The sequence below is a fragment of the Ursus arctos genome, unplaced genomic scaffold (genome assembly GCF_023065955.2).
Source record: "Ursus arctos isolate Adak ecotype North America unplaced genomic scaffold, UrsArc2.0 scaffold_19, whole genome shotgun sequence".
Classification (NCBI taxonomy): domain Eukaryota; kingdom Metazoa; phylum Chordata; class Mammalia; order Carnivora; family Ursidae; genus Ursus; species Ursus arctos.
The window spans coordinates 14542838-14554924 of NW_026622863.1; the positions used below are offsets into that span (position 1 = coordinate 14542838).

The 12087-nt window shown below is 58.5% G+C and overlaps 1 protein-coding gene across 1 annotated transcript in view; it reads left to right on the forward strand.

Annotated features, from left to right (window-relative positions):
- Nucleotides 1–7361: 7361 nt before the first annotated feature.
- Nucleotides 7362–12087, forward strand: part of ADGRG1 (adhesion G protein-coupled receptor G1) — a 38535-nt gene continuing 33809 nt past the window's right edge. The window contains exon 1 of the mRNA XM_057314263.1: nt 7362–7464. The gene's annotated coding sequence lies outside the window, so the exon portion shown is untranslated. The remainder of the gene's footprint in view (nt 7465–12087) is intronic.

The following is a 12087-nucleotide window of genomic DNA, read 5'->3' on the forward strand; positions in this document are numbered from 1 at the left end:
TGAGTCCTGCCACCGGCTGCCGCAGACAAGGAAGCTGAAGCCCGCAGAAAGGAGATACTTGCCCAGGGTCACCCAGCGAGCCTGGACAGAGTTGGGACCCCGCCCCGGCCTGCGAACTCAGTTTCGGGGTGCTTTTTGCCACGCCGGCCCCCTGAGGCTCAGCCAGCTGTCCCTGTGCTCGGCGGGGAGCGTGGCTCAGTGCTTACACCGGCTGGCGCTGGAGCCTGGCAGGCCTGCTTCAAATCTTGGTCCTGCTACTTTCCAGGGCAAGTAATCTTTGCACTCTGAGCCCTTTATTTTGTTTTGTCTTGACTCTGAGATGGGATAATAACAGTCCCATCCTAGAGTCATGGAGGGTCAGAGGGAGGTCGAGGTCATTGGCCTCTGACAGTGAGCACCTCCCTCACCTACCGTGCATAGGACCTACTTACCATGGATGCGGGAGCTCGGACAAGTGGAAAAGCACGTTTGGGAGGGCATGGCTGCCCCTTCTGTGTAATAGGACAGACTCCCCCACCCCACCCCCAGGGCCACGACAGCCCCAAGTGGGAAGAGATTCTGCGCTGGCTGTGGAAGAGGACCTGCGTCGTGCCCGTGCTGGGCTGCCCCTGCGAACACAGACACCCTCTCTGACTCAGGAGCTGCACCCGCGTGCCTCCTATTCCCTCCAGTGGAGCTGCCTTCTCAGGCTTCAGGTCTGACATGGGTGGATAACTTCAGAGAGGCACCAGGGGCTTCTGTCAGCTGTTCTCAACACACGCCTCCAGGAGGGGAACGCTCTGGGGCCAGCCACCACGTCCGGGGAGCAGCCCCCACCATGCCCTCCGCCACAGCCCAGCATTTGGTTTCGGGCTCTATTTATATACATCGATGTACATAGATACCTAGGGTTTTAGTTTTGTTTTGCTTTTATTGTGCAAACTACATTAGAGCCGTGATAATGGAAAAATCTCTAAAATTGAAAGAAACACCCACAATCCCAGCAGCGAGCTTTGCTCCCCGGCAGCATGGCTTACGTGCTGGCTACGTGCCAGACGCCACCTCCTGTGGTTACCCTCACTGAAGCTGCGCGACCACCCCAGCAGGGAGGAACAGGCTACAGATGGGGAAACTGAGGCACAGAGCTGGTAGGTCATCTCCCCAAGGTCCCACGGCTAGTGTGTGATAGAGCGAAGATTTGAGCCTGCTCCAGGGTCCCACGCTTACCCGCTCACTCCTCAGAGTTGCTTCTCCTTTTCCCACATCCCTGCCACCTTTAGACTTGACCTAGAAACACAAGAGCGACAGCATCGTTCACTCCACACAGAGCATTTCTGAGTCACCCGGGGACCGGCCTGCCTCAGAGCAGACAGATTAGCCCCGAGACAGGTGACTCTCTGAAGTTATCCCGATAAACTCCTGAGACAGCAGACAAGTAAATCACCTTCACTTTCCGCTTATTTTCACCGAGTTTAGCATTAAAAGCACTCCTATTTTGGTCGTGGCCATGTGACCACGAGGTAAGAGTGGCCAACTGTCTCTGATTGTCCCGGGGGATGCAGAGCTTTTAGCGCGAAAGCAGGGGCGGTCTATTTGCTGCCCCAGGCAAACGGGGACCGTTGGACACCCTAGGGGGACAGAGCTGGCTGTGCTTTCTGAGCACATTTCTAGGTCCTGGGCCCTTGCACTGTGTCCTCTCTTGGCTGGCCAGGCCGGGCCGCCCTGTGACCTTAGCTTGTCACTGAGTATTCTTTCCTCAGGAGCCCCTCCCCTGTGGGAGGAGACCAGGCTTCGGGGATGGAGATGACGGGAGCTAACCCAAACTTTCCTGACCTGTCCCTCCTCTGAGCCTGCAGGGAGGTCAGCCAGGAAATTGGGACAGGGCTGAGGGCCGCAGCCAGGACCTCTGACGTGTGGGAGCCTCTGGTCCTGGTGTAGCAGGAGTACCACAGCGGGGTGAGCCGTGTCCCCAGTCCATGGTCAACGCTCGCATCCCGAAGCTGGTCACGTGCGAGTACGGACACCCCGGAGACCTGCAAATGCTCCCCATCGGGCCTACTGACTACTGTTTTGTTGGTGATCTAGCGAGACGCCAGGCTGTGGCGGAGAAAACGGTCACGAGGCACGCTCGTTGTGGTGTGCCGTGTCTGTGGTCACTGCGTCATAAATAGCACGAAAGACTGAAAGCCTTTACCCCCCCTCAACAGTGCGTTCAAAAGCCGGGATCTGAGTCAGCAAGGACTCCAGGGCTTGAAGGCTATTGTCCAGTTCTGCAGAAAATCACTCACGCCCTTGATGCATAAGCGAGGCTCTCATGTGCCTTGGTCACTTCACTTTTGTCTGACTCGGCAGCATCAAGGAAAAGATCGGCGTTCGTGTCCGAACGATACTCAGAGAACCAGTTGTTACCACGTGAGCAGCTCAACACCGGAGAGGGTGGAAGGCCAGGACCCAAGGCTGCAGAGGGCTGATGGGTAGATGGACAGACAGACGGCCCGTGGACAGACGGATGCCTGCCTTCCAGCTCTGTGGGTGGACCAGTGTCCCAGGTGGGGTAGGGGCCACCCTACGCTGTGCCCCAGGGTACTTCTGCAGGGTTCCTGCTTGGTGCCCGGTACCTCTCTCTCTATCAGGAGCCTGTGCTGCAAGCAGCTGAATTCCTGACCACGCCTGGCCTGGGGTGCAGGAGAGGCAGCTTGACCCGGCCTTGACCTGATCAGCTACTCTCCTTGAAATGTATATTGATGCCTTCATCCCCCTGAGTAAATCCACCCAAGGCAGCCCCCTGGCCGGGGTTGGAGACTGCACCTCCATCCCTGTGTTCACAGTGCTGCTCTCTGGTCTCATCTCTCTTGTCCCCCTGCTCCAGCCACACTCACCGACTGCCTGTTTTCCCAACGCTCTGAGCTCACTCCCCTCTCCATGCCATTGCCTGTGCTGTTCCTTGTGCCCCAGGCCTACTCTGTGCCCCAGGCCCACTCTTTCCAAGGCTGGCTCCTCTTTATCCATCAGGACTATGTTACAAATGTCACCCCCTCCAAGAAGCCTTCCTTGATTACCTGGCTAAAGCAGGTTCCCTGTTGCATGCCATCTTTGCCCTTTGGTTTTTTGGTTTGCTTTCTTCATTGTCCTTACATTATATGTCATTATTTGTCTTCACATTTGTTGAATTAATTAATTAATTACTTCATTGACTTTTTTTTATCTCTCATTCCATCAAACTATAAGCTCTGTGAAGGCAGGAGTGTTGTCTATCTCCTGTCCACAAAAGCCCGTGTGAGGCCTGGCACTTAGTGAACACTTAGAAAACACTGAAAGAATGACTCAGATACATTTACTGAGGCGCTGCACAACATAGAGCTAGATCACGGTCCAGCAGAGCTGTGGGTTCAAATCCTGGCTCTGGTACTAATTGGCAATGTGCTCTAGGAGGGGCCACTAAATCTCCTTGGGCCTCAGTCTCTCTTCTATAATAACAGTACCTCCTTCACAGGATTGTTACAGGGATTAAATGAGTCAACCCCTTCAGCTTTTAGGAAAGGGCCTGGCACACACACTGAGAGAGTCGTATGTTAGTGTTCTTGTAGGTAAAACGCAGGGCTTTTAAGGTTCAGAGGCTGCCTTCCTATAGGAAAGGATGGGATAACTCCAAGAGGACTTCCTGGAAGAGGGGACATTTGAAATGGGCCTTTGTTGGGGGGGGGCGTGGGTGAAATTTCTCTAGGCAGAGACGGGGGTAGGGAAGTCAGGAGAGAAGAGGGACACCTGGTCCCAGGAAGAGACCCATGGGCTGGCTTGCACTGGGGCTAGGGTGAGAGGCTCTCGATGCTTCTCGCAGAGACAGGCCCAGCACAAGCTGTGCTCTTCTCAGCCCACAGCCTCCCTGCCCACATGGCCTTGACATTTCAGGTGTACCCATTTCCTGTGTTTGGTTTGTATACAGCAAGGGCTGACTCTGAGGAAATATGGGGAGGCCTGGCGGAAAATGACCCAGGAGGAGATGACTCAGTTGCCCCAGTAGCAACCCCAAGTAGACCCGAGTCAATTTGACATGGGGCAGCTCTGGAGAGGCCCCACCGGGCTGCACCAGGACCGGTCTCACATGTCACGGAAGCTAAGGATGTGGCCTGATGCCATCGAGTCACATGGGCTTGCATGAATTGCTCTGACTCTCCGGGTTGCCCTCAGTCTCCTCAGCTGTAAAGTGGGGCAGATACTCCTCGGAGTTGCTGGGATGGTGAAATGAGTCTTGGTGGGCAGAGTGCATTTCGGAGTGGTTTCTGCCCTGGTTCCTCATGTCGTTCATTTGAAAACACTGTAGGATGGGTCCTTTTATTACCCCCATTTCACAGACGGGGAATGCTGAGGCTCAGAGAAGGGCCCTGGGCTGCCCTGCACCACACAGCCGGGGGTGGCAGACCCAGGACTGATCTCCAGACAGGGTGCAGGTGGACGAGCAGATGCAGGCTGAACCTGGGAGGGGAGAGCGACCACAAGACGCAGCGTGTGGTGAAGGAGCTCACCAGGGGAAGCAGGGGAACACGGCTGGCTATCTCTTCACTTCTTCTCTGAAGAGGGGGAGCCCATCCCAGCACAGCGAGGCGTGTTTTCCTCCAAATATCAGGTTAGTGAGCAAAAACATGAAGTAGTTCCGAATGGCTCTTGTGAATTAACCTGCGAGTGGAAAACGATTTTAAAGGCAATTAGTCTTCCCCAGGGATGTGGTGGGGGTTTTCTCTGTGACACCCCAGCTGAGCTCCTCCTTGGATCCCCCCGGAGATGGGGAGCTCACTTCTTGACTTTGTGGGCAGCACTCGCCTTGAGGGGGAGTGTGGAGGCTGAGCCTGTGGTCCTGCGAGAGACAGCAAGAGAGCGGCAGCGAGAGGTCAGAGCCAGGGGCCCTTCGCGCCTCTCCACACTTCCCTCCTATCCAGAAGGAGTCAGCATTTCCTGAGGCTCCCCACTGGGCAAAGGGAGGCTGCTCTTACTGGGGACAGATAAAGGGACCCAGTCCTGGATCAGACCTCCTGGGTATGACCTCAGATGTGTTACCCAACACTCCCCCCACCTCCCACATTTACCTGTAAAACCCGCATTAGAAAGTGTCCCCGATCTCATAGGGCGGAGTGAGGAGACCTGGATGGGGGGAGGGGGGCTCCTGGAGACCAAGCCCCCAGCCCTGCAAGCGCTCCACAGATACCTTTCCTGGCAGCGCACGTTGCTGACCCCATCCCTTTCCCTCTGGAAGGCAAGCAGGCCAAAGGCAGATGTCCCTGTTGAAGAGATGACCTCAGGCACAGAGAGGTTAAGCAGGGCCCAGAGCACCAGGGAATGAGGGTGGAGCCAAGGCTCCAGTCCCAGCCCCCCCCCCCCTTGGTAGTGCTCAGTGATCGTATCACTGCCAGGGGCCCTGAGGGCAGAGGAGGGTAGGGGGAATGGAGCATGGGTGTCGGGAGCACAGGAGTCACGAACCGGGACTCCCCGGTGTCCTTATCAGGCTGGGTAGCATCTCGGGTCATGGGGGCAGCTCTCGGGGCCCTGGGGAAACCCTGGGGCTTTAAGAGTCAGGCTGTCTTCCTGCAGGCCTGTTTGCCTCTCTGGGGTCACCTGTGCTCAGCCCATGGGGGCGGAGGGGGCCCACAGCTTCCTGCAGAGCGGAGCAGGCATGCATGCCCGTGGGTGGAGCAGAGGAGTATAGCACTTGGCAATTTGCTAGGGGAACGGGGGTTGGGGGTGATCTGGGGCCTAGTAACCCCAGTAGGTCTGAGCTGTGGCCAATAGATAGGGTCCTCCCTTGGGACTGGAGTTCTCCAACACGTCTCTAGACCCGGCTCCACCCCATTCCCTTGCTGTCCATCTGTCCATCCATCCTTCCTTTACCTCCCTCCTCTCGTGTCCACCTTGACTCTTTCCTTCAGCTCTGCCCACGTCCTCCTTGTTCCTTAGGCACACCAAGTGCCCACCCACCACTGGGCCTTGGCATGTGCTATCCCTGCCACCTGGAATGCCCTCACTCCAAACATTGTGCAGCCTGCCTCCCTTGCCACATGCAGCCTGTGCTCAGAGAGAATCGAAACCAAGCCCTTTCTTCTGTCTCTTTCCCCTCCGCTTACTGCGCTTTGCTCCGTAGTTCTTACCACTGGATATAGTTCATATTTATTGGCTTATTAACTATTTATCTATCTCCCCCTCCACCTGTAAGAGGGCAGAGCTTTGTGTGTTTCGTTCACTGCTGATCCCCGGTGCCTAGAACAGTGCCCAGTACGCAGTGGGCCCTCAATGCGCACGTGCTAAGTGCGTGGCCGAGTCCATCACCTGTCCGTTTTCCCACCCGCCCATCATCCGTTTTGTCTTCCCACATTTCCTGGGTCACCCGCCAGTCACCCAGAATTTCTCTGCACCAGGCCCTGTGGTGGGGCTTGGGTTCGGTGACCTGGGAGGGCACACAGACAAGAAAGGAAGAATTCTGACACTGGGGAATGGGTCCCAGGTAAGGGGGGTGCACAGTGGCACAGGATACAGACTTTGTTGAATGAATCCATGCCTGGACGGCTTCTTGGAAGAAGTGGTGCCTCAGGTCTCAATACTGGGGATACTGGGGGTGGGAGTTGGAATCAGAAGCCACCTGGGGGAGGGCGTTCCTGGCTGTGAGAACTTTGAAAAGACCCGCCCCCCGGAGAACTGCTGGTCTGAGGTGAGGCTAAAGGGTGAAGCAGGGGCTGGCCAGGCAAGGCTGGGGGCCAGTGGTCTAGGAGGACGCTGGCAGGGGTGTGCCCAGGGCCCCCATGGGAGCCTGTTGGGTGGGGCAGAGCCCATCTGGACCACTTGCCCCTGCACTCCGTGAGGTACCTGGAGCAGCTGCCCCCAACCACTCCTTACGTCGGAGCTTGCATCCCTGTGCCCACGTTTTGTCTGTCTCAGTTCCTGCGCTGTGTCCTGCAGGAGGCTGGACATTCTGAGGGTAGAGACTAGGTACCCCGTTCCCCATCCCCCTGCAGCAGGGCCTTACCACCAGCCTCCAGCCAGCTGTGAGCTGCTGACTTGTTTTTCTTATAGCCAGGTGAGCCTGGCACAGGCTTCAGGTGGGGCCTGAGATCGGGGAGGCAGCAGGAGGGAACTCACAGAGCTGATGATTGCTTACGCTGGGCCAGTACCCCCCAAACGTGACTCCTCCAGGCTCCTCCAGGGCCCATAGGCGGGCCAGCAGCCCATGCATTGGGTGGGAGGTGCTGAAAACCCACAGAGGGCTGAGGCCAGGGGTGTGGGGCACTCAGCACCCAGGGGGGCCAGGGCAGCCCCGCAGAGAAATCCGGGAATGAGAGAGGGAGGTGGCAGCCAGCCGGAAATTCAAGACAGGCAGGCGGAGCCTTACCTGGGACAGCCTGCCCAGACAAGCTCAGGCTGGGCGCCCGCAAGCCCTGGGAGGCGGTAGAAGGGGAGGAGGCAGAGTCCGGCCAGGGGTCTGCCGAGACCCGAGACCCGGAGGTAAGAAGCCGCTGTTTGCTGTTTATGGTGGAGGATGGGGCAGGAAAATTCAGCAAAGACTCCCAGCCTGGCCCACTTGACCTTGGCAGGCTCTGAGTTCTCGTTCCATTCCCTGAGGGCATGTGGGACGCCTGGCCCTTGGTCTGCTCAGGGTTCTGGGCAGGTTTGGAGGCCCTGGCTGTCCTGGGGTTCCCTCTTGCTGTTCTGAGTGTGGGCTGGGCACACTAACACGGTGGTCGTTTTTGGCACACTGAAGCTGGCGGGGGTGGGGGGGTACTAGGTAAGGTTGCGGACGAAGGTGAGGCTGCGAGCCCCGGGGCTTGGATGGGGAGGCAGGAGACACGCACCTGGGCCTCTGCCTGTTTCATGCCGCAGCACCCAGAGCCTGTTTCTTCCTAGGATCCCGAGGGAAACCGGTTCGGGAGCAGGTTGGCCAGGTTGTTTGACTTTTGACAAGGAAGAGAAAGGCAGCCTGCCTTGGTCAGCTGAGCAGAGGGGACAGGGCCCAGGCCTGGGGGCATGCCTGCCCTGTCTGGCCAGCACAGGTGTACTAGTCTTTCCCCAAGTCCCTCGGGTCTGTCTCGGTGATGAGACTCCTGCATGGCGGCTGAGGACACCCCGGCACGGGAGAGCTGTCGTGGAGGAAAAGCCCTGGGAGCTTCCTTCCCTGGGTGCTTTCCCTGTCTGCACCCCGAGCCCTGCCCCCCCAGCCCTCCTGGTCCTCCAGCCCATGTGCCAGACAGACAGACAGACGTGGGTGGCTGGAGGTGGGAGGAACCTGGCTCCCGGCCAGCTCTGCCCTTACCAACTTGGCTCCCTTGGGGTGTGTGGGCAGCAAAATGGGCCCCCCACGTTCCCTCTGTTAATTAGACAGCCCCTGCTAATGAGCGGCTGTCATTGCTGCTCCATTATGCCTCCTGAGCCATCTGCGCCCCCGCACTTATGGGGAGACCCCAGCGGCTGCCTGGCTGGTGGGGCAGAGGCACGTGAAGAAGGCAGTGTTTCTGGGAGCTGTTGGGGGTGTCTCCTGGGGCCGGAGGCCGGGCGCTCCGTGGGCTTTCCACCAAATAGGTCCAGTTCCGGCTCTTTCTTCTCCTGAAAGAGAAGTGGTGGCCGCTGGGGTCCCGGGCGAGGGAACAGGCGCCCTCTCCTCTCCTGCCGCCAGCACGATCACGCTGCTGGGCACGGATAGGTGGGTGTGGAGGACGAGGGGTGGGGCACATGTGGGAGGTCAAAGTCGAGATCCGGGGCTCTGGGGCCACTCTGGCAGTCAAGTGAGGTGGCACCTTGTCACCTGCGAGACAAAGCAAGTCCTGCCGCCTTTGTACACTGTTGTGCCACCTGACCGGTCGTCACCCCGCCCCTCCGGGCCTCATTTGCCTCCCTCGGCGTGGGAGCTCCAATGCCTCATTGCCGGACCGGAGGCCTCTGGCCTAAGTCTTGGGGGCCCGAGCAGCTGCCACCCAAACCTCAGAGTCCGGGGCCCGGGGGCTTGCTGACAGAAGGGGCGCGAGCATGGAGACGTCAGGCGGGGGGCCTGTCCCAGCCTCACCTGAACAGGGCAGAAGGAGTAGTTAGAAGTCTCCTCTGTGCACTGCCCCCTCCCCCCACCCCACTGAAGGATTTTGCCTTTAAAAGAGAGCCCAGGGTGGTGACAGCACCTGGTTTCGCTCTGCCTGTGAGACAGGCCTGGTATCCCCATTCCAGACCTGGGGACACAGAGCACAGAAAGCTCAGAGCTGGACAATGTGGTGTCAGGTCCCCCGTGACGCTATTTGAAGTACTCTGGGGCCATGCTGGGAGAGTCTAGGTGGGGCGAGGGGCAGTTTGGAGCCTTCGGGTCACTGGGTCTCCCCCAGGCTTGAGCAGGGCACCCAGGGGCCCCTTGGGAGCAGCGGTCCTCCCAGCCGTCACTCTGAGGAGGGGCTGCACTGCTAGCCCTGCGGCCAAGCGGGAAGGTGCCACCAGTCCACCTAGCTCCAGCGCCCTGAGCTGCAAAGGGGGGCCTGATGTTCACAGATGGCTAGGACCTCCTCTGAGGAACCCAGGCCTCCAGATGCCTGTCTCTGCACCTGTTTCCCGTGGCAGGCGTGGCCCAGCCTCACCGGCATGGAAGTGGGGGTGGGGAGAGAGCTTGTGGTCCATCTTTGGTGGGTCCATCCTTGCCTAGGGGCTCAGGGGCTTCTGACAGCTGAGAGGCAGGAGTGTGGCCAGAATGACCTTCCTGGCCTGTTCTGGTTGGATCCAACCCTCCGGCCAAGTGCACTTGGGGGCTGGGCTGAGGTCAGACATTCCGTCATGCCCGGAAAGAGGGGGTGGCAGCTCTATCTACCTTCTATCTCAGGCAGCTGGGCACCCAGGTGCGCCTGCCTCCTGGGGAGGTCAGCAGGGGTGGTCCTCGGATGCCCAGCCAGCCTGAACTCCGTGAGGACCCGCATTCTGCAGTGGTCTCCTCCCAGTGGGACAGAAACACGGGGGATGTCTGTCTGCCTGCCCGCCTGTGCTGGGCCCAAGGCCACTTCTTGTTTATATGAGGTCAAGATGCCCCGGGAACCAGGAAGGAGGTACTGGGGGAGTTTCAAGGCCTTGAAATAAGATCCTGGCTCAAATCCTGTGTGACCTTGGGCTGGCTCCCTTCCCTCTCCGACCCTCAGTCTCCTCCCCCAGCAAATGGGACAAGGCCTCCTTGGCAGAATTGTGGGGGGAAATCGAAGTCACTTGCCTGGCACACAGTGTTCAGTAGGGGTGCATGGACTTTGGGTCTCAAACCTTCATGGGGAGGGGTGGAGAGAGGGCCAGTGCTGGGACAGGTGTAGCCACAGGAGCCCCCACCACAAGCTCCAGAGCTTTTGAAATCTGAGGCAGGTACATGTGGGCTGGGCACCCGCCTCAGCTCCGCCCCACAGGGAGCCAGCTGGGTCCAGTCTGTTCCTGGAGCTCCAAATAAGGTCTCCAACACACTGGTGTGGACCTGCGTGGTCTCCGCCCTGCTGTTTGCCTGGCCTTGCCGTCCATCCTTGGAGCTGGCACCAACCATTTGCACCCCAAGTCTGGGCTTGAATCTTCATTAGACTTGCCCCATGTTAATGGCCCACAGGGCCCCGTGCGCTCCCCGGCCTTGGATACGTCGGGCTCCCTGTTCCTTCTCCAGCCGGGGGCTGAGCAGTGGGTGGGGGAGGTGGGGCTGGGGCACAGGGCACACAGCTCCCTTTGTGAGGGTGGCTGAGTCACATGGGCGACGCCGTCCATGCTGGGCCCTGGGGCGGCTGTGATGAGAGGTGGTGTTATCATGGGGCCACAGCCGCCCCCACGCCTGTGGCCAGGAGGCTTTCCCATGGGAACGAACAGGGAGGTGTCCAGGAGCACCAGCCACAAAGCACATGGTCTGGAGCCCAGGACCCAGGTTCGAGTCCCGGCTCTGGTGCTGACGTGCTGTGAGGCTTTGCGAAGCTTCTCTTTTCAAGCCTCAGTTTTCATCTCTGTTAAATGGGAACAGTCATCACTGTTTTGTAGAGGAGATGCTGGACACAAAAGGACTTTGCAGTGACACCTGGGGGCCTCAGTTGGTTAAGCGTCTGCCTTTGGCTCAGGTCATGATCCCGGGGTCCTGGGATTGAGTCCCACATCGGGTTCTCTGCTCATCAGGGAGCCTGCTTCTCTCTCTGCCTGCTGCTCCCCCTGCCTGTGTTCTTTCTCTGACAAACAAATAAATAAAATCTTTTAAAAAAGAAAAAAGAAAGGACTTTGCAAACTGTGGAGTGCCAGGCCTTTGGCATCTGTATTAACTTTATGGTAACCGCAGTGACACTGGCTAATACTTGTCGTGCACCTACTGTGTGCCAGGCGTGGCACTCAGTGCTTTACAAGGCCACTCAGCTTGCGAAGGGACAAGTGTGGACTTGAAGTGCTCTTGTCCAATAAAAAACCACTCTAAGCAGCCAGTGGCTGCCCACGACCCTTCCCGCAGCGGGGCACAGCTCTCCACTGTGTGCAAGGCTGGCTCGTGCTGCCCTGGGAGAGGGCATTGAGGATGGAGAAGGATAAATCCTCTCCCCCAGCTCTGTCACAGCGGGGCCCACGGAGGTCCGTCCTCTTACCCTGTCCTGGGGCCCATGCGCGGTCGCAGATCTGCTCCCACCTGCCCGGCAGTCCTGTTTCTGTTTTCTGTTCAGGCTGCTCTGAACGGTAGAGCTTTTGCAAGGATATCAGGCTGCTCATTCGAGCCTGGGCTGTGAGCCTTATGTGTGTGGCCTTGTTAATTATTACCTGTGGTGCTGGTGTTGTCTCCCCTTGATAGAGGAGAAGGTGGGTGCCGGAGAGATGTGCCTGAGTCACCCAGCTGGCAGAGCCCGGAGGAGAAGCCTGTTGGCCTGAGCCCAGAGCCTGGGCTCCCAGCCTCTCCTCCATCCCTTAAAATGAAGACCCTTTAGTACCTTCACCTTTCGGCAATCCCTACCCTGCCTCTGGCCTCTGTCACCAGCCAGCAATGCACGTGACTTTCTCTGGGCCCTGGGGGACCCTAGCCCTTCAGCCCTGAGCCCCAGCAATGTGCCCCCAGCGGCCTATTGGAAGGCTCCCACCCATTCCACGGTACCCAAGGGCAGCCTCTTCCCTGCCTCCCAG